At 32.7% G+C, this 21,573-nt stretch overlaps 1 pseudogene; it reads right to left on the bottom strand.

The window, feature by feature from the left end:
- Positions 1-9,613: 9,613 nt before the first annotated feature.
- LOC113375785 lies at positions 9,614-14,721 on the bottom strand (annotated as a pseudogene).
- Between the last annotated feature and the right edge of the window lie 6,852 nt (positions 14,722-21,573).

Below are 21,573 nucleotides of genomic sequence, written 5' to 3'. Positions count from 1 at the left end.
GATGTGAGTGATATAGCGACCACCAGTGATCACAGCCTTTTAACATTTGAAGTAGTTGCTTGAAGCATCAGTCACAAGGCAAATAAAGAATCAAACAGGCTATACACAAGAAAAGCTAAGTGGGACAGGTTCGGGGAACTGGTGGAGAGGGAATTGACCAACAAAGTCTGGAGTCTCTGCAGAGGTTAGACCCCAATAGGGCTATTAAGATATTTAACAGAAAGCTAAAAGCAATCTGTGACAAATCCATGCCCAAAGGAAAGCCGGAAGCAAGGTCATGCCATGGTGGTCGGAGGAGCTGACTTGTCTAAGGCGGGAAACTAATAGAACTAAAAAGTGTCTCTTGCGGGCCAAGAGACTATGTCTTGATGACGTACCAATCAAAATGCAGGCATACAAAAGGGCAAGAAATAACTATGTCAGAGAAATTAGAGAACGTAAAACACCTCATGGAGAGACTTTGTGACAAGCGTTGGTAACGAAGATCCCTGGAGTATAGTATACAAAATTGTATGCGATAAAATAAACAAGAAGGCTTCTCTATGCTCACTAGAACTCCCTTCCGGGAACTTCAGTGAAACATGGGAAGAAACTGTAAACGTCCTTCTTAAAAAGTGCCTACCTACAGATGATCAGCAAGAGAACGCTGATCACATTAAAATTAGAGAAAACATACGCCAATATCAAAACCAGAACCTCGAACCAATCATCGACTCTGTTGATGTAGAACGGGCATTACTAAAACTGAAAGATAAAAAAGCCCCAGGAGAAGACGGCTTCACTGGCGAAATAATTAAAAAATTATGGAGTCATAACAAACAAGCAATCCTTACAACACTAAATAAATGCTTTCAAGATGGCAGTTTTCCTACCGATTGGAAACAGGCAAACCTATGTCTAATTCCCAAACGGGAGTGAAAACAGAAAGCTTGCCAAATCATACCGTCCAATCGCCCTTCTGCCAGTGATGGGAAAGATCTACGAGAAAATACTCGTAGAGCGTATTAAGACAAATTATACAGAAATGAATATGTGCAATGCACGACAATTTGGCTTTAAGGCAGGCGTCTCCACGGAGGACGCACTGCTAACTTTTAGAAAATGCATGGCAACGAATATGAAGTATGTACTTGCTATATTTGTGGATAGTTGAAGGTGCCTTCGATAACCTGTGGTGGCCCGCCATCACACATAGGCTGACGCAGGCAAACTGCAGCAGCCATATGGTAAATATAGTCAAGGACTACTTTAAAAGGCGAAGCGCCTATGTAAGAGGCAACACGAAGAAGGTTGGAAGAGGCATGCAGAAGGGATGTCCACAAGGATCAATAATTGGTCCTGTTGCATGGAACTTCTGCATGGACGTTCTTCTAGACGGCCTAGTTCAGCTAGGAGAAAATGTGGAACCCATTGCATACGCAGATGACTTGGCGTTAATAATTAAAGGAAACTCCAGAAATGATCTGGAGAGAACTGGTACCATGGCTCTTAAATGCGTTGAGGACTGGTGCGTGACGCATAAAGTGAGAGTCAGCAGTGGAAAAACTGTCGCAATGATGATAAAGGGCAAATTTAATGAAGGCAGACAACCGATTATCAAAGTTGACAACAATAGCCTGAAATATACAAAAGAAGTGCGATACTTGGGAATTACTATAGATAACAGGCTAAACTTTGTAGCGCACACTAAGTTTCTGAGGGAGAAGCTAGTCAGCTTCATCTTGAAAATCAGGAGGGTTGCAAAGGAGGAATGGGGCCTTAAAAGAGGCACCCTTGACACTTTGTACAAAGCAGTGATAATACCTATAGCAACATACAGCGCTGCTGCGTGGTTCGACAAGTCGTCCCACACGCACAACCTTAGAAACTTAAACGCCGCGCAAAGAATAATTCTGCTGACACTCACCAAGGCGTGCCGTACCACCGCAACAAATGCTTTACAAACAATAAGTGGCAAAATGCCACTAGACCTAGAAATTACACAACAAGGCATCATAAACCTTGTAAAAAGAAACGAGAAAGTTAGCTGGAACAATTATAATTTCAATCCAATAGCGAACCCAAGCAGGGAAACCCTCAATCTAGAGGTTAAAATGATAAATGAAGCAATAAAGCTGGAATGGCAGAAAAGATGGGAATTGGCAAACACGGGTAGGATAACCTACGGTTTCATTGGCGATATTACATACGCTACAAGGAACAAGTGGTTTAAACCCAGTAGAGAGTGCGTGTACATTCTGACCGGATACGGTCCGTTTAGGCACACACTTTACACAAGGGGCGCCACAGAAGACGACAAATGTCCCTTCTGTGGAGAAAGTGAGACAAGCACGCACATGCTGGTCATGTGCGACAGATATGATGAAGTAAGAAGGCAAAGCCTCTTTGAAATAGCAGGGAACACAAACCTTGATGTGTACCTGGAAACCAAAGCCAATTACCTGGGGCTTGTTGCTTTTGCAGCACGAGCCATTAAAACCAGAAATGAAGTGCAAAACCAAAGCTAAAACCTATAATCCAAACTGAAGCTAGAAATGCAGGACCGCCTCCACGTGGTTAGGGATGGAAACGTCAGCCCACTGACGGCCAAAGGTCCTGCACAACACCCACAAATATAATATTTAAATTGAGAAATAAACAATTATTAAGTAGACGCTACATAGCAATGAGTGAAAGCTCGAGCTATACAGAATAAGAATAAATAATGAATGAATGAATGTCCCTATCTACTTTCTAGCGAAACCACTGCCAAGGGAACGGGCTTGGAAAAATTAGCGGGGAAAGAAGACCCTGTTGAGCTTGACTCTAGTCTGGCATTGTAAGGAGACATGAAAGGTGTAGCATAAGTGGGAGATAGTAATATCGTCGGTGAAATACCACTACTTTCATCGTTTCTTTACTTACTCGATTGGGCGGAAAGCGTGCGTCGAAAACTTGCGTTCCGACTGTCACGGTTTTCTAGAGCCAAGCGCATAAGAGTGGTGTGAGCCATTGCGCCGATCGCCAACAATACTCTAGCGTGATCCGATTCGAGGAAACTGCTAGGCGGGGAGTTTGACTGGGGCGGTACATCTGTCAAATAATAACGCAGGTGTCCTAAGGCCAGCTCAGCGAGGACAGAAACCTCGCGTAGAGCAAAAGGGCAAATGCTGGCTTGATCCCGTTGTTCAGTGTGCACAGGGACTGCGAAAGCATGGCCTATCGATCCTTTTGGCTTGAAGAGTTTTCAGCAAGAGGTGTCAGAAAAGTTACCACAGGGATAACTGGCTTGTGGCAGCCAAGCGTTCATAGCGACGTTGCTTTTTGATCCTTCGATGTCGGCTCTTCCTATCATTGCGAAGCAGAATTCGCCAAGCGTTGGATTGTTCACCCACAAATAGGGAACGTGAGCTGGGTTTAGACCGTCGTGAGACAGGTTAGTTTTACCCTACTGATGAATCGTCGTTGCGATAGTAATCCTGCTCAGTACGAGAGGAACCGCAGGTTCGGACATTTGGTTCACGCACTCGGTCGAGCGGCCGGTGGTGCGAAGCTACCATCCGTGGGATTATGCCTGAACGCCTCTAAGGCCGTATCCTTTCTAGACAAAGTAAGCAACGATATCTCTAGGAGTCTCGTGAGTCGAAAGGCTCAATACAATGTGATTTATTAGGTATTCGGCACACGCCGTTTATCGCACGAGCCATTTTTAGCCGAATGAGGCGCTGGACAGGGCGATATCCGTCCGTTATATCTGTCTTGCCTATAGCGGTCGATCATGGTTACTAGTTCGATGTAGAGACTCGGAATCGTTTGTAAACGACTTAGGTACCTGGCGGGGTGTTGTACTCGGCAGAGCAGTTACCACGCTGCGATCCGTTGAGACTCAGCCCTTGGCTTGGGGATTCGTCATGTTGGCTTGACGTCACCCCACGCTATTAGAGCATAAGCCTTAAGCCGTCGCATTGCACCATGCCACAATCAGTAGGCTTGACAGTCGAAAACTTGTACATGCTGTACATGTGACACTTCTTCGGTATCTACCTAGCTATTTTGTACAACGTGCGTGAGTCAGCACGTAAATCAAAACTTATCGACAAATTCCAATACTAGAAAATTCATTATTTCTTTCAATAACCATAATGTCAAGAGAATAGTTATAAATATTTTGTAAGTTTACGAAATATATGTTTTTAAGAGAAACTTTTCATAATTTTTTAATATAAATATATGATATAATTCATTAAATTCTAAATAGGGAGAATGTTTTTTGCTAAATTTCTTGGAAATGCGTACAAGTTGCTAATAAGCAAAGTACGTATAAGTTATCTATAATGCAAAATGCGTGCAAGTTGTCAATGTGTAAAATACGTGCAAGTTGTCAATTTGCAGAATGCGTGCAAGTTGTCAATTTGCAGAATACGTGTAAGTTGTCAATGTGCAAAATACGTGCAAGTTGCTATTTTTATTTAATTTTTGTAATATACTCTAAATAATTAGTAACTTCCAATCTTCAAATATTTCGATTCTTTTATAATAAAATATTCAGTATATTTATTTCCTTTTTAACAAAATATTCAGTATTTATATATAATTTCAAACTACATCTAGTAAACTTTTAGGGACATTTGCGAGTAAGCCTAACCTAGAATCATGCATCGAAACAGGTTAAAAACATTTTCCGGCTTTTTGAAATCAGTAACTTACGGGTACATCAGACTACATCAAGTAAACTTTAGGGGACATTTGCGAGTAAGCCTAACCTAGAATCATGCATCGAAACAGGTTAAAAACATTTTCCGGCTTTTTGAAATCAGTAACTTACGGGTACATCAGACTACATCAAGTAAACTTTAGGGGACATTTGCGAGTAAGCCTAACCTAGAATCATGCATCGAAACAGGTTAAAAACATTTTCCGGCTTTTTGAAATCAGTAACTTACGGGTACATCAGACTACATCAAGTAAACTTTAGGGGACATTTGCTAGTAAGCCTAACCTAGAATCATGCATCGAAACAGGTTAAAACATTTTCCGGCTTTTTGAAATCAGTAACTTACGGGTACATCAGACTACATCAAGTAAACTTCTAGGGGACATTTGCGAGTAAGCCTAACCTAGAATCATGCATCGAAACAGGTTAAAAACATTTCCGGCTTTTTGAAATCAGTAACTTACGGGTACATCAGACTACATCAAGTAAACTTCTAGGGGACATTTGCGAGTAAGCCTAACCTAGAATCATGCATCGAAACAGGTTAAAAACATTTTCCGGCTTTTTGAAATCAGTAACTTACGGGTACATCAGACTACATCAAGTAAACTTCTAGGGGACATTTGCGAGTAAGCCTAACCTAGAATCATGCATCGAAACAGGTTAAAAACATTTTCCGGCTTTTTGAAATCAGTAACTTACGGGTACATCAGACTACATCAAGTAAACTTCTAGGGGACATTTGCGAGTAAGCCTAACCTAGAATCATGCATCGAAACAGGTCAAACTACTTTTGTAGAAAAATATTGTTTTTTGGGTTTTTAGGAATGACATATATTTATTCTATTATTTATTTACATGACATGGTTTAAATAAAACATTTTTATTTCTTTAAGTTACATTTTTATTTAAAATAAAATTTCTTACATTTAGCTAATACAATTTAAATAAATTAATATCTGAAATCTTGCTTGCTTTCCAGTCGAGGATGCTTTTCACGAGATAGTAGTGTCGCTGTCATAACACCTTCGCGATTTTGCTCTAATACGCGTTTCGATACATTAGCCAGTAATTGAACATGTCTCTCAGTTCCCTGAATGTGGACCGGAATTTTAGGGTCACTCCATGGACACTCATTGCTTTGTAGATATTGTACTAGATGTTCATGAGGAATATTTAGCGTAAAGGCTGGTTCGGATATATTTGAATAATCATCCATATCTATCATATTAGTATAGTCGGTGCATTCGAAATTTATTTCGGGTGTTTTGTAATCTCTCAATTGCGTCAGGTCTTCCACATTATTACGGTAATATAAGATTTTTTTTATAGCTGAATCTCGTATTTCCTTTTTATTATCAAACAACATTGCTAATAAAATATTTTCCGAGTGAGCATAGTATGCGTTTTCTTTAGCAACATTGTTCACAATTTGTCTTAAATTCGAGTCTAAATATTGCGTCCAGCTAATAAATTTATAAAATAATATGCTACCATACACCACAGAGTTGTAATATTTAATGTTAAAGTACATTGGAATATATACTTTCATTACGTAGTTTGCCAGAATTTTCAAATTTTTGGATGGCTTATTAGTAGTTACATATAACCGAAGTAACCTACTAGCCTTCGTGAGCCAACGGGAATGTGCTATTGGCCCTGGTTTCATGTTAGCTAAGCCTGTCGATACTTCTCCAGAAGCAACTGCTTTAGCTATTTTTATTAAATAACTTGAGTCAGTTGTCGATTCAGCAGGACTTATATCAGCCAAATTTTCAAGTGGGATTGTTTCAAAGTCTTTTACCGGCTGGAAGTATATAGGAAAAAATAAATTATATTGAATTTGAACATAGGGTATTAAAAAATAGTAAATATGTTATAACTCACCGGTATATTTTCGCATGTTTCAATTTGTTTGCTTAATATTCCAGTTTTTGTTCGTGGTCCAGTGGTCAATGATTTTTCCAAATAGTTAAATAAATGGCGAAGTGGAAGTTCGACGTAAAATACCATTTTTCACGCCTGTATTTGCTGGTTCACCATCGCAACATATGCCTATCAAAGAATCGAGAGCTATTCCTTTATCGGCGAAAAACTCGTTCAATTTGATTACTTTACTTTCCGAATCTTCATTTTCCAATTTTGTGTAACCCAACAATTGGCCATTCGGTTCCTTTAAAATAACTAAATGCGCTTCTTTAATCATTCGTGGGTGAAACTTCTTATCGATTTTTTCCATGGTAATAGAATTATTTTTTCGGCCGTCGAATGAAAATGCTATTAATTCAGAAGAATCATATCGTTTGTGTAGAGCTTGCCTATTTTTCTGCCTCTCACGAACGCTTTTATTTTTATCCATAATGACAGGATTGCCCCAATCATCCGTTATGCCCAGGTCACGCAGGATTGCCGTCACCACGCCAGAACCAACTCTATCAGAAATTGCAAATCTGTCGCACATTAAGGCATAGCTTGGAGCCTTATATCTTCGACTATATGGACCACGTTTTATATGAGAGGTATTTTGTGAACTTTCCGAACTGCTTTTAGAATCAAAATCAACATCTGGAGTATATGTCTCACCTGGAGTAATATTGCTAGTTATTGTAGATTCTGATACTTCATCTTCAATTTTTATAATATATTCTGGTATCGTAGATTTCCTCTCATTATGTTGATCCATCATAAACGCTTGTAAATGTTCTGGGATCAGTCCACAGGAACACAGTAATCTTCGCAAATCACATTTGCATTTTCCAATATAAAATAATTCTTTCGTGGATTCTACAAACTCCTGAAATGATGCTTGGGTAGACTTGCTTTTATTTGTACTTTTATATTTATCAATCAATCGGTTCAATTTTCTAGCGATACTTCGTTTCTCCATAATTGGAATATCAATTTTTTCCCACGTCTGAATCAATTTCGTTACCACATTTGGAGTAAATGTTTTATATGAAAACATTTTATTTTGTTTTTTTGATATTTCGGCCAAATAAAAATAATACCTGATAATTTCCATACTTGTCGGAAGATTTACTCCAGTAAATTCTTTTGCTTCCCCAAATGTAATTTGATCATGCGAGCGCATATGATTCAAATTACTGGCACTTGCGCCGGAATTTAAATAAGAATTCGCCATTGATACTTCACGTCTAACTGGAGAACTGAATGAAGATTTATGCCAATTTTTCACATTAATATATCCTTTTCGAAACTTCGAGAATTATTATAAAAAAATACTAGCGCACTCTGATGGAAATAAATAACAACAAACTAAACCCGATTTAAAAACCCCCGTACAAACTATCAATCAAAATATAACTCACAATTTGAATTATTCACATGCCTAAATTAATATATTAACTTATTAAAAACAGTATTTTATTGAAAATTTCGCTGGCTAAAGAGTTATTTGCGATATATGGTTTTGAAGTCAAAATTCATTTAAATAACACATATATTTCATATGAAAAGGTGCCCATATCGCTTAATTTTACTTCTATAATGATTCGGCCCACCCTAATATATATATATATATATATATATATATATATATATATATATATAACCATAATCATTGTAATTTGTGACATTCTATGTGTTACGTGTGTGTAGACAAATTCTTCGCAGAGACTATGAACATAGAATATCTATGAACTGTATACTGATATATATTTTTTCGATTCATAGTTTTTTTTATGATAACTTATTGATCGTTAGACATATGCACATAAAATTGTCAGATATTTTATGCGGATTTTAATAATGTGTATCAATTTTGTTTACATTTCTATGGGTTCCGTAACGTCGTTTGTCCGGTAAACGGCGACGCGGCGCTTGCGCGCTTTGATATTTTGTCTCTATGCAGCTAAAGCAGTGCCGTTGCTTTATAAAAAAGTTCAACGTTTTCAAAGTATTTCAAAAATTAGTGGGGTGTATGGCACGTGCCTTAAAGCAAATTGCTGGAACTTCCCGTACCGTAACGAAATGTTCGAGGAATACTGAATGTTTTCAAATAGATTATCATTAATATTTTAACATTGTCTAATATTTATAAGAATTGTATAAGAATTTATAAGAATATAAACTGAATTGCAAAGTTGAAATTATTTTTCTAAAGTATATTAGAACTATAGTCAGAATTAAAAATTAAAAAAAAAAAAAATTTAAACAAAATTTTTTTTGTCCAAAATCAATTATTTTGTTAAGACAAGTGGAACGTTTTTTGAATCATTTAAATCGGACGCTCAGTACTCTCAAAATCTGCCATTTTTTACACATTTAGCTTCGTATCTTTGAAATGGCTTGGCCTACCTTTGCCAAAAACTAATAAACACTTCTCTCAATCACTACTAATTCAATGTTTTTTAGCTCATCCAAATCGGGTGCACCATTCTTTCAAAAACTCGATTTCAATTTTCTGCACTCTTTGCTCTTTATCTCCGTAACTGCTGGACCTGCCTTTGCCAAAAACTAATCAGCACATTTCCCTAATAATGGGAATCGAATGTTTTCTGATACATTCAAATCGGTTGATCCGTGCGCCCGAAAACGTGACTGAAATTTGTACACATACATACATACACACACACACACACATCTTTTTTTTCTGAGGTATGCCAAAATGTTCAGAAATCTTCAAAACGTCGAGAAATGTAAAAATTTTCAATTGCGATTTTTGGCCATTACATTAACATACCTTACGGGAAGTTAAAAAAAAAACATTTTTTGCTATGAGTTTTTTTTTCCAAAAATTAATTTTTTTGTCAAAAATTTAAAATTTCTCAAAAATCCAATTTTTTCAATGTGATAAAAAATTTTATCTATCTTTTTAAAACAAATTAATTTTTGGTATGGGAAGTTCCAGCAACTCTAAATGATGTATTCTAAATTTATATTGTTCTAAATATAATATATTTAAATGTTGCTAATAGTTTGTGGAACGCAATTTACAGTCTTTGATGTGAGGATGTGAATTTTTGTAAAGCATCACAGTTTCCCTTACATTTTTTACCATCTTCTTAGTTGTGAGTTTCTTACCATTTATACATTTTGTAGATGTGCTAGTTCTCTTCACAGAACCCTTTATTTTACACCTATTATCCATTCTTGAAATTTATCTGGCATCATAAACATCTTATCATATCCAAAGTTGGACATTCGGAATCCAAATGATATCATACCAGTTAGGATATAGCTGAAAGTAGATCTTCCAACGAATTCACGGAACACATTTTCTGATTCTTCTGGATCACGAAACGCAAAGGGAAAACAAAAGTGCATATCAATAACTTCGTCATATCCTCTGCGGGATCTTCTTTGCCATAGTGATCATATACACGACGCTTCTTATCATCTGATAATACTTCATAAACTTCTGCGATTTTTTTAAACTTTCTATTGGCCTCTTCGTAATTCTCTGGATATTTATCAGACTGTTATTAAAATGCTAATTTGCAATACGCTTACTTACTTACAGGCTCCACGATTGAACTCCAATTGAAAAATTAAAAATTTTGTCAAACCAAATATGTCATACACGTAAACCAAAATTTGTCAAACCAAATATGTCATACACGTAAACCAACATTTGAAGTACGCCAATTGTCAATAGGAATTTGAATATATGACATAATTAAGTCCGATTTTTCAAATTAAAGAAATTTATATAATAATTAATAAAAAAAATCAATGTTAGCCACATACTGAAGACGTAATGATTGAAAAAACAATGATTATACATATCTTGAAACTACAGAAAGATCCAAGACGGGTAGAATCATACCGACATATCGCTGTTTTATTGTACATGAATAAATTATTTAAAAGTTTATAAAAAGAACACTTGAACGGTATTTAGAAAATAGATTGTTAATAAATGATTGCCAGATTGATTAGGCCCAAACTTCGCACAATTGATATACTGATATAAATATCGAATGTTATCCATATCTCAAACTCAAAATAGATACTATTTATTAATAGCAGCCGACATCTTTAAGACATATGATTGTGTTGATCACAGTATTTTGAGAGGCAAGTTAAATAGTATGAACATAACAAAAATAGATTTTGGATGTCATATTGATTAGGGATTATCTCATAAAAATTAGTACATTTTGGACAAATTTCAATATGTAGCTTTGAGATAAAGCCTGGGAGCTATAATCACCTCTTTCTAAATCAGTTAGAGAATTTAGCAGAACTGCATATTAGGATGTTGTATTGAATAATAAACCCGCACCTTAGATTACTGCCATCTACTACATCAAATCGAGTAGATTTGAATTATACAAATAGTAAATCTTTGCTTTTTCTGTATCCACAAAAGTACTTATCTTCCAAGGATTATATTTTTTGTTGTCAGGAACTTCATAATGCACAGTGTGCTAAAATTCACATAAATAACCTACAATTTGAAAATGGGTTAAAATATTTTAGAATTATATACACAGGTGAGACCAAATAGGAAATTAAAGTCGATTGCGCGTTTTTTGTCCTTTGCAGAGATAACCAATCACAATTCAAATTACTTTGTTTGAATTTTGTTTCTGATACAAATGAAGATATCGGGAAGTCACTATTTTTTACATATTGCAAATCGGCGCTCATAACACTGAATAAACCAAAACAATAAGAAAATTGTAGATATATAGCATATTACATATACAAAAAGTCCTTTTTAATAGTGCTTTGATATCTAAATTTGCTTGGCAATTGTGAATAGTGAACGTGCAGACAAACTAGCAAGGGAAAAGCGGGCATTGCGATAGTCCTATAAAAAAAGCCCCAACAACAAAAAATATAAGATGATTAATTAGATACGACTTAGAATGGAGTTCTAGAGTTTATTCTGTTAAACTGTGTAATTCCCAAGTCACATTGTTTAGCAAATTAAACACGAGCAGAGAAGATTTAGCTATGGTTAAAAGAATTAGATCCTCACACACGTTCTTAGGACTCATTTGTGCAGAATATATCAGATTTTTTGGAAATGCTTTCTCTACAGAAAACAGAAAAATGAGCTTTTACAAATGCTGTTTAAAAGTAATATATTATTTACGATTAATACAATAATAATCATTTCACTAAACAATGTCAACATCTATGAAACTCTAGTGAACTTTTTTCATCGATTTAAATTCAGGATTTAGCATTTTATCATTTCCGTTTAATCATCGAAAATAACTCTAACTGCAATGCTTCCCTCAAAAATGATGATGAAATTAACTCCGCCGCGCTCGAGATTATAAAAAAATCTCTTTATCCCGTTCTCTTATCCAATGACCATACAGTTTTTACAATATTGCGCAAACACGTACGCACACATTTTACATGTTACACAAACTCCAAGCTGACAACATGTTCTTTTGGAATAAGCTTTTTCATAATGAAATATATTATTTATTTTTATGTTTATTATAATTTTACAATTATTTAAAATTTATCATAACTCGACGTTTTATCAATTTGTTGTTGCATAATTTATTCAAGCAATTTTGTGTGTTTTTGTGTTTTTTTTTTTCAAATTTATTTGTATGGTGAGTTTCTTTACATTTGTTTTTTATATATACTTTTCATATATACTTTCACATTATATATTAGTTATAAAACAAATTTATTAAATTAAATAGATTTATGCATTTTTACTCGTTTTTATTTATTTTTGTCTGTAATTATATATTTTTTATATTGTTTTAAATTGTAACCCTGAAATATTTAATAGTAGCACTGAAGATTGGTCAAATCAAGACCCGAAACGTATGTTTTCTGAATAAAAACATTTTCTTTCTATAAAACTGTTTTTAAACACTGGTTGGATGCCCAAGAACAATTTTATCATATATATATATATATATATATATATATATATATATATATATATATATATATATATATATATATATATATATATATATAACAAATGTATTCTGAGTGGATAATAGATATTATTTTGAAAATATGAACAAACAACACTCTTTTTGCACTAATTTATTAAATAATAATTTTCACAATCGTTTCGAGACTAGGTTTGTCTCATCATCAAGGTGTTATAATTTAAATATAAAGTTTAAATGTTGTATATGTGATGTTTTGTACTTTGGGTATACATTTGTATATATGAGTATGTATATATGTCCAAAAGGTGAGAAATTATTTCAGATCCGCATAGAAATTTACATTTTTAATTTGAAAATTTTTGGTAAACAGCACTTGATTCAAAATGGCTTCCCACACAATATTATTCAAATGACAGATGAATACTACTCATATGTCAAATGGTTTTGACAAGTTGAAACAGATTATGTTCAGTGTTAGATAGTGTTGTTATTCTTTTAATTTTGAAATTTAATTATTATTGAATATATATATATATATATATATGTATATATATATATATATATATATATATATTTATATTTAAATGTTAATAAGAATGCTTATTTTGATTTCATATAAAGTTTATATTTAATTCTTAACTGACCATTTGTTTGCTCACTGCGTTTTGTATTCATTTTGGACACATCCTATTTATTTCAAAAGCTGTGCTGTAAAAGTACTTATTGGTTTAATGTGAATAATGTGTTACCAAAACATTTTCTGAATTATATTCCCGTTCTGACAAACGACAGTCCTCATTGAGATACATTAGATGGCTTTTAAATTTCTGAAATCAGTTCAGGCGTTTTTGGGAAAACGTAATATCAAAAGTCAAAGTAATTTTGACAAATACCAGAAAAAACGATACTAATTTTTGCAAAATGTGAAGAATTTTTAAAAGTAAACGATTTGTACTTTAGTAGAACACAGGGCCTGGCAAGGAAAGTACATTGTAGCGGAAGGATCGGACACAAGCCGCTGACATCAACGCAGTTATTTTGGCGCGAATTCCGCCATTACGGCATAACACACTAAACGACCGCATTTCTGATCGCCATTGCGGGACAGTATTATATACATATTTCATTAGAGTTATTATACAATCATTACCAAATTTTAGACATTACTATTTCTTTCTATATCTATACTTCATCATATTATAAATTCTCACATGTTTACTATTTTTATATCAAACTTTCTATATTAAATAATATTTAACTAGAAAAAATTGATTGTAACTAGTGTGTGATACTACTACAGCTTATATATTTTATTTCAAATTTCTCTTTCTACTATTTCCAAATTAATCATACTAATTGCAATTATATTCTTTATTATTGAACTATATTTTATTATATAATACTATTTTAAGTATTTCCGTATCTTGTTTTCTAAATCTGGACTGTAGCTGTGTTTTGTGTGTGAAAATGTCATAATTACTAAATCTACTATTTCTTACTTATTAGTATTTCTATTTATTATATCCTATTTGATCACACATTTTACAACCGCATTCTTGATATTTACTATATTCAATATCAATATATTTACCATATTCAAAAACAAATTCTATTTCTACTATATTTTAATTTTCATTATTTTTCATTTTCAAAGTTTATACTACTATTATACCATAACTAAAAATTTATAGAACTTGATTATGATATAGTGTAAAATTACTATATTTTACTAAGTTATTATACTATATTTTACTATTTTATTACGCTATATCTACTAAATAATTATTCAATTCCAATTAACCACACTATTCATAATTATTTTCTTATTATTATTATATTTTATATCTTCATTTCACTAATATAAAAATTTCAATTGTAAACTAATCTCATCTTGAATGTGTAGGCTAATATATTGAATGTACAACAAAGTGAACCAGCAGAGCTTCGAGTGAATCTGAAATCAGAGAATCGTTTGCAGATTCAACGAGTCAATTTCTGAAAATTATTCTGCGAGTCCATTTTTAAATATTATTCTACGATAAGTCTCAAAATCAGGTAACCAATCACTTTACTAGTAGACTCAGTTTTGAATAGGGTTAATATTTTACCAATTTTTTCTATTCGAAAAATAGAATTTTCTTCGAATTTTTCCATTCCATCTACCTCAATACCCTTATCAGCCATGGCTTCAAAGCTCAAGGAAGTTAAAGAAATGATTAGTTCATTTGATGGCTCTAGCCAAGATAAATGCAGTCTTTTCATTTGCAAGTGTAATTTCGCTTTTGATCAATTACGTGCAAACTTTCAAAGTGCATTTGTCGACCACATTGTACATATTAAAATCGAGGGCAAAGCCATGCAGGCTATACAATACAAATCTTTCGAAACTTTTGATGAATTGAAAAGCGTTAGATAATTTATATTTGGATCAAAGATTTATTTTATCTTTACAAACTGACTTTAATAAATGTAGACAAGGACATAACAAAAACGTAAATTGTTTTGCATGTCGATTAGAACAGCTTTTGACTGAGTTCACTGAAGCTACTATTAGAAAAAATAATAAACCTTTCACAAACTCAACAATTTCAGGTCCTTCAAATGATCAGGCCCTCCTCAATTTTTAAGAGTGTTTGAATCCTAAATTAAAATATTTAATTAAGGCTAGGCAGCCTTCTACTTTACAACAAGCAAAAACTATAGCTATTAAAGTAGAAACATTAATGAATTCGAACTCTTCTTATAGTAAATATTTTAAACCATTTAAATGTCATTTTAAAACACTTAAAATTGAAATTCCAATATGCGCTTATGCTTAATGCAAAAATAAAAGTCATGTAATTAAAGATTGCCGCAAGCGAGCATTCAATGAACGAATTAAACTAAAAGTAAATTCTGTAGATAGGGAAACTCCTGGCTGTAGCACAGCTCAAGTTAGCAAGGCAAGTGAGTTGGGAGAAACCCAGCTTTCTTGTTTAAATAATCACAATAATTTAGCTTTTAATAATTTATATAGATTAGATACAAATCCAAGTAAAAAAAAATATTAGTAGATACAGGGGCCAAAGTTAGTTTAGTAAAGATTAAGACTTTAGCAGACAATGTTGATATATTACATCAATCAATATCAATAAACACCATCGGTAAGGCAGATTCAAGATTTAAGTTAGGTAATAAGGTAGTTAGTTATACTTTACAAATAGTAAGAGATGATCTTCTAATAAAGGGAGATGGCATACTAGGCATAGATTTTTTGAAAAAGTTTCGCGGTAATGTAAATATAAATATTTCTAAATTAGACTTTTCCACATCTTCTAGCGGTTTCGAATTCAAACGTATTCCGTACGGTTTGAAAAATGCACCGGCTACGTTTCAACGCTTAATGTACTCTGTATTAACCTGGCTACAAAGTAAAAATGTTTTGTTTATCTTTATGACATTGTAATATATTCAAATACTTTAAAAGATCATGACGATAGACTTTGTGCAATTTTGGAAAGACTTTGACAAAATAACTTACGGTTGCAGCCAAACAAATGCAATTTTTACTGTAAGGAAGTAAACTATTTAGGACATATAATCACTTTCGACGAAATACAACCTGACCTCTCCAAAATAGTCGTAGTTGTAAATTTTCCTATTCCAAAAAATTCTGAAGATATTAAATCCTTCCTAGAACTTGTAGGTTACTATAAGCGTTTAATTAACAACTTTTCTAAAACTTCCAAAATCCTTAATAATTTATTAAAATATATGATACGTTTAATTGCACCTCGCAAGAACAACTTGCTTTTGAAAATCTGTTTAAGTTACTGCACCAATTCTCATTTGTCCAAACTTCGAAGAATATTTCAATTTTACTACCGATGCTTCAGGCAAAGCTTTAGGTGCTATTCTATGTGAGGGTGAGACTGGAAAGGATTTTCTCGTCGCAAATGCCAGTCGAACCTTAAATAAGGCTGAATTAAATTCATTCTACTATTGAAAAAGGGTTACTTGCAATTGTATGGGCTGTACGCCACTTTAGACTTTATATTTTTAGCGTAAAGTTTATAATCGTTACTCACCATGTGCCTCTCACATGGCTGTTTAATTTAAAAGATCCAAGCTCGCGTTTAATGCGTTGGCGAACTAAACTTAATTAAATTTAATTATGAAATCGTTTACAAAAAAGGGAGTTTCAATACTAACGCTACGCGTTGTGTGGTATTTATAATGTATTTACTGATGATATTAATAATTTTAGAAAAACACCTTTTTCTCGAACAATCACAAATTATAATATAATTGATGGAAGCGATAATTTTATTTCTGGCAAATGCTCCATTTGCTTCGAAACCCCAAAAAATTTCCTAAGCTCCCATTTTTTATTTTAAAAAAATTCAAAGTAAATATAATAGAACAAACGAATTAATTGGGGTAGGAAATATCATATGTTAAAGATAAATATATTTTTATATTTTATTTGATTACAAGAAATACTAAAAACGATTTGACTAATTTAGAGATCCTATTCACCACTATTACTAACTTAGACTTGTGCTTACTACTGAATGTAAAGAAATTATCACTACCAATTCTTGTTAACGAGACTAACAACTTATATTGGACAGAAGTACGTTCCATGCTACGATATATTTTTAAAAATCATGTCATTAACATTTTTATTTACAATTGTATCGTGAACATATATTGACAGCTGACGACAAATTTGAATTATTTAATGAATATCACACTAAGTCACTTGGTAGGCATCAAGGTTTTAAACGTACTTTAAAAAGAATTCTCGTTAAATATAACTGGCCTAAACTTCAGCGCGATTTTTGCAAATTTATTAAAAAGTAGCTGTACCCGTTCACGCTTTGCCGTGATTTAGTTTAAATTAAAAGTTGGACAAACATGTGTATTTGTTACATTTAGTTTAACGTTACTATTATCTTTTCAATAATCTGCCTACTTTACCTATCAACTTTTTAATCAATCTTTCACCGGCTTACCAATTTACCTGTCAACCTATTTACCTATCGACCTGTTTATCAACACACCATTTTACCTGTCAATCAATTTACCTGCTTTCCAATTTACCTGTCATCCCGTTCTAAATATCTACCAATTAACCTTTTCAATAATATACATGTTGTACAATTTACCTGTTTAACAATGTGTCTACTAATTTACCTATCAACTTGTTTATCGATCTACCATTGTACCGGCCTATAAATTTACTTGTCATCCCGTTATTCATGTCTACCAACCTGTCAACCTGTTTAATTGCCTACATATTCGTCTATCTACCAGTACTCCTCTCTACCATTTTACATATCCTCCAATTTCCCTGTCTACCAGTTTACCTTTGTAAATTCTCAAATTCACCTTATTTATTTACGCATTATAAAAATTAAAATTGAAGTTCACATTGATTCTTCGTTTTAGTTAGAAAACGTTTGTATGAGAAAAAGAAAAAGGCAATTTTTTGGGTTTTCCCGGCAATTATTCGATTTTTTCTCGCCGTAAGAACCATCCTTGGACTTCAACCAACATTTTAAAAAAATAATTGGACAAATTGGTCCAGGCGTTGTTGAGTTATGCGCTTACCAACACATTTTGCGATTCATTTTCATATAATAGATTGTGACTTTTGTCAACACAATAAAATTTATCACTTGAATAAACATTACATGATTATTACAGATACTACCTCCAAGCCATTCAAAGAATAGTAAGACCATTAACGGAGACTTCTAGGTTTAACAAATATATACTAACATTTCAGGATTTGTTTGGGCACTAACTTCCTTAGTGTTTGGCTCAAAAGTACTTGTAAGATATTTAAAATTTCTAAGATTTAAACCACTGTGTACCATCCGCAATCTAATGGCGCATTAGAACGATCTCATCGTACGTTAATCGAATATATAAAAAACTTTGTCAAACCCGATCAGTCGGATTGGGATAATTGGCTGCCTTATGTCATTTTTACTTACAACACCACTCCACATTCAACCACTGGTTTTAGTCCATTCAGACTTATTTTTGGACATAAACTTGAAATTGTATCTTCTCTCCACAAACCTCCTGATCACCAAATGACGATTATGCCAAAGAACTTAAACATAGAATTCAATCCGCAAGCCAAAACGCCCGAGAAAACCTCATCCTAAATAAACACCTATCCAAAAAATACTATGATAGAAATTCGAAAAAAACTGAGCTTAACGTTATTGAATTAATTCTATTTAAGAATAAAACTATTTATAAAGTAAAATCTTTAAAATTAACTAGCTGGTATTGGTAATTTGCCTTGAGGCAAGTTACATAAACTTCCCGATATGTGTAAATAATCGACTTAACCAATAAAAAATAAATTAACTTATGAGTAATTAAAAGTATTTCGAGTGAATCTATTACACATAATTGAAAACGAACAAGCACGTTAACTTGAAATATTTTCTAAAAGCAAATTTTAAAAAATCAATAATTTTTATAATAGAACCAGTTTCCGTAGGTCTTTAATGGTTTAGTATATTCATTAAGACCAAGTACTTTATCGTTATACCAAGTAAATCGTCTAATTTTAATTTTAACAAACGTCAAAAAAAAAACAATTCAATTTCTCAAACTTTGATGATTTTTTAAAATTAAACTACTTGTCGTAAGGCCGTGATATTTCAGTAAGTTCTATAAGACCATGATATATATCGCCAAAAATTTCCATAAAAATCGGCTTTTTTTTCAACAGTTAATTACAAAAAAACGGCTCGTTAGATTTTTACCTAAAACTAATCAGTATCATTCCCAACTAATATCTTTCGAACAATTGTTTATTTTTTAAAATCGATTCGGTAGTCAGAGCTTAATGTGGACAAAAAGTTTAACACTTTTTCCCAAATTACAAATGACAATCGATAGTCCTCATTGAGATATATCAAATGGCATTTAAATTTCAGAAATCGGTTCTAGTGTTTTTGCGAAAACGTCGATCAAGGGTCTAATTTTGTCGTAGGACCGTGATATTTTAGTATGATCTATAAGACTAAGGTATCTACCGTCAAAAAAAATCATATAAATCGTCAAACACAAATTAGTAACATAGTTGGTACATAGAGGCATAAATGTGTCGGTAGATAGTAAATTATGAACTATAATCGAAAGGAATAATATAGAAACAAAGCACATAGTAAATGAAAAGAACAATTTCACAAGGGACATGGATACATAATTGTAAAAATGGAAATTAATAATATGTTAATACAATAGGAATGATCAGGAAAATGATATATAAAAGAACTCTTGAGACTAAATGTTTCTAAATCAATAAGTAAGTAGTAAATTACATATAGCAGTGAAAAGCAGTGTTGTATTTTGAAAATAATTTTAAGTTATTTTAGTAGTATTTTTAGCCTTTTTTTGCTATGTAGTCTTTTTTAATATTTGAAACGACCGAGCGCTTTTAAATATGGCAAAACGACTAGTAAATTTTGTGAATTAAGCTGAGAATGAAGATGAATTTCAAATAGACATTCATACAGACAAATTTTACGAAATTACTATTCGCACAGAAGATAGTGATGAATGTAATGATGATATTATCCAACCAACAAAAAAAAGAAGTTCGACAAATTAAATGAAGAGCGGAAAGACATTAGCGAATATGCCGATTCTCCTTCAATAAGCGAGTTTGACATACATCAACAAACACCCCGACTACAAATACCAAGCAATATAAAACATCCAATAGATTATTTTACTTTATATGAAATGAATTATTAGACAATATAATAGAAAAAATAAACCATTATGGCAGCAAAATAATGAACAATTATACTGACTAATCAGTGGCATGTTCTAAATGCGAGAGAAAGAAAAAGAGATTGTATTCTCTGTTCTGACAGAAAAGCACCTGGAGGAAGGCGGCAAACAACATTTTATTGTAAAAAATGTCAAAATCAACCAGCTATGCATTTTGAAAATTATTTTGAACGTCACCATTCTTTATAAAATGATCAAAAATAAATTAATACTATAAATGTATGTCCTTCAATGACCACAATTTTTTATCAAAGAAATTGCATATCGTACACAATGAAATCAAGTTTACGGCCGGTAAAGTAGATTGTTTTTAAATCGGTGCCGTCCCGAAAGTGTTAAATTCATTTAAAAATTGAATTAAAGAATATTCTTCAGAATCAGGAGTGTCGTTTAAATTCGATTTTAATTTTATTTATGTTATTATCCAGAATTTTTGTTAAATATTTATTTTTATCAATTACGTTGTTAAAATCATCAATCATTCCTCTAAAATTATTCACTCCATAAATAAAAATGGGCGGTGGTACCAATGCTTTATTAATAATGAAAGGCTGAGAGCTAGAATTAGAAACTTCATTTTTTATTGCGCTAAATCTATTATTAAGTTTTAATGTATTCTCACTTATATTTTTTGGCATTTTCTTTTTACACATGTCACAACTTGCCAGGGATTTAAATTTGAATTTGTATTCATCGAAGATGTCAAAAGTGCTGACTAAATATTATTTGTTTGGGTTATTTGTGTTTGATTATTTTGTAACTGAAGCACTGCATATTCCGCATTTGTCATCGAACCGTCATTTAATATGTTGTTCGATTCGACAACAGGAATGTTTGACAAATTTTTTATATTAGGACCCTAAGGGGCACAGGTAGGTTTATCCAAGATTAAACTATTAAAACAAAAAAAACTATTTACAAAATAATTGTAAAAAAAATTAAACACTATAAATTTTAAAAATATATACTAGAACAACTATTAAATCATGATAAAATAATTGTCTATCACTTGAATATAAATGAATCACTATTACGTAATGCTCTGCAATGTAGATGTTTACTCGACAAGAGCTCTGCCGGTGAACTGAATATTAACCCTTTCGACTCGGATGCCGACTCCGGCGGCATAGTCATTTTACCGTTGCGCTCGGATGCCGACTCGTCGAAATCTAAACTTACATTTATTTTTTTTTTATTTTTTAAAAATTAATTTACTATTACATTCAT

The sequence above is a fragment of the Ctenocephalides felis genome, unplaced genomic scaffold, assembly GCF_003426905.1.
Source record: "Ctenocephalides felis isolate EL2017-DRISC unplaced genomic scaffold, ASM342690v1 CF-g0.4_SCAFFOLD_01886, whole genome shotgun sequence".
NCBI classification, from domain to species: Eukaryota; Metazoa; Arthropoda; class Insecta; order Siphonaptera; family Pulicidae; genus Ctenocephalides; species Ctenocephalides felis.
This window is presented reverse-complemented; position numbering and strand designations above follow the sequence as displayed.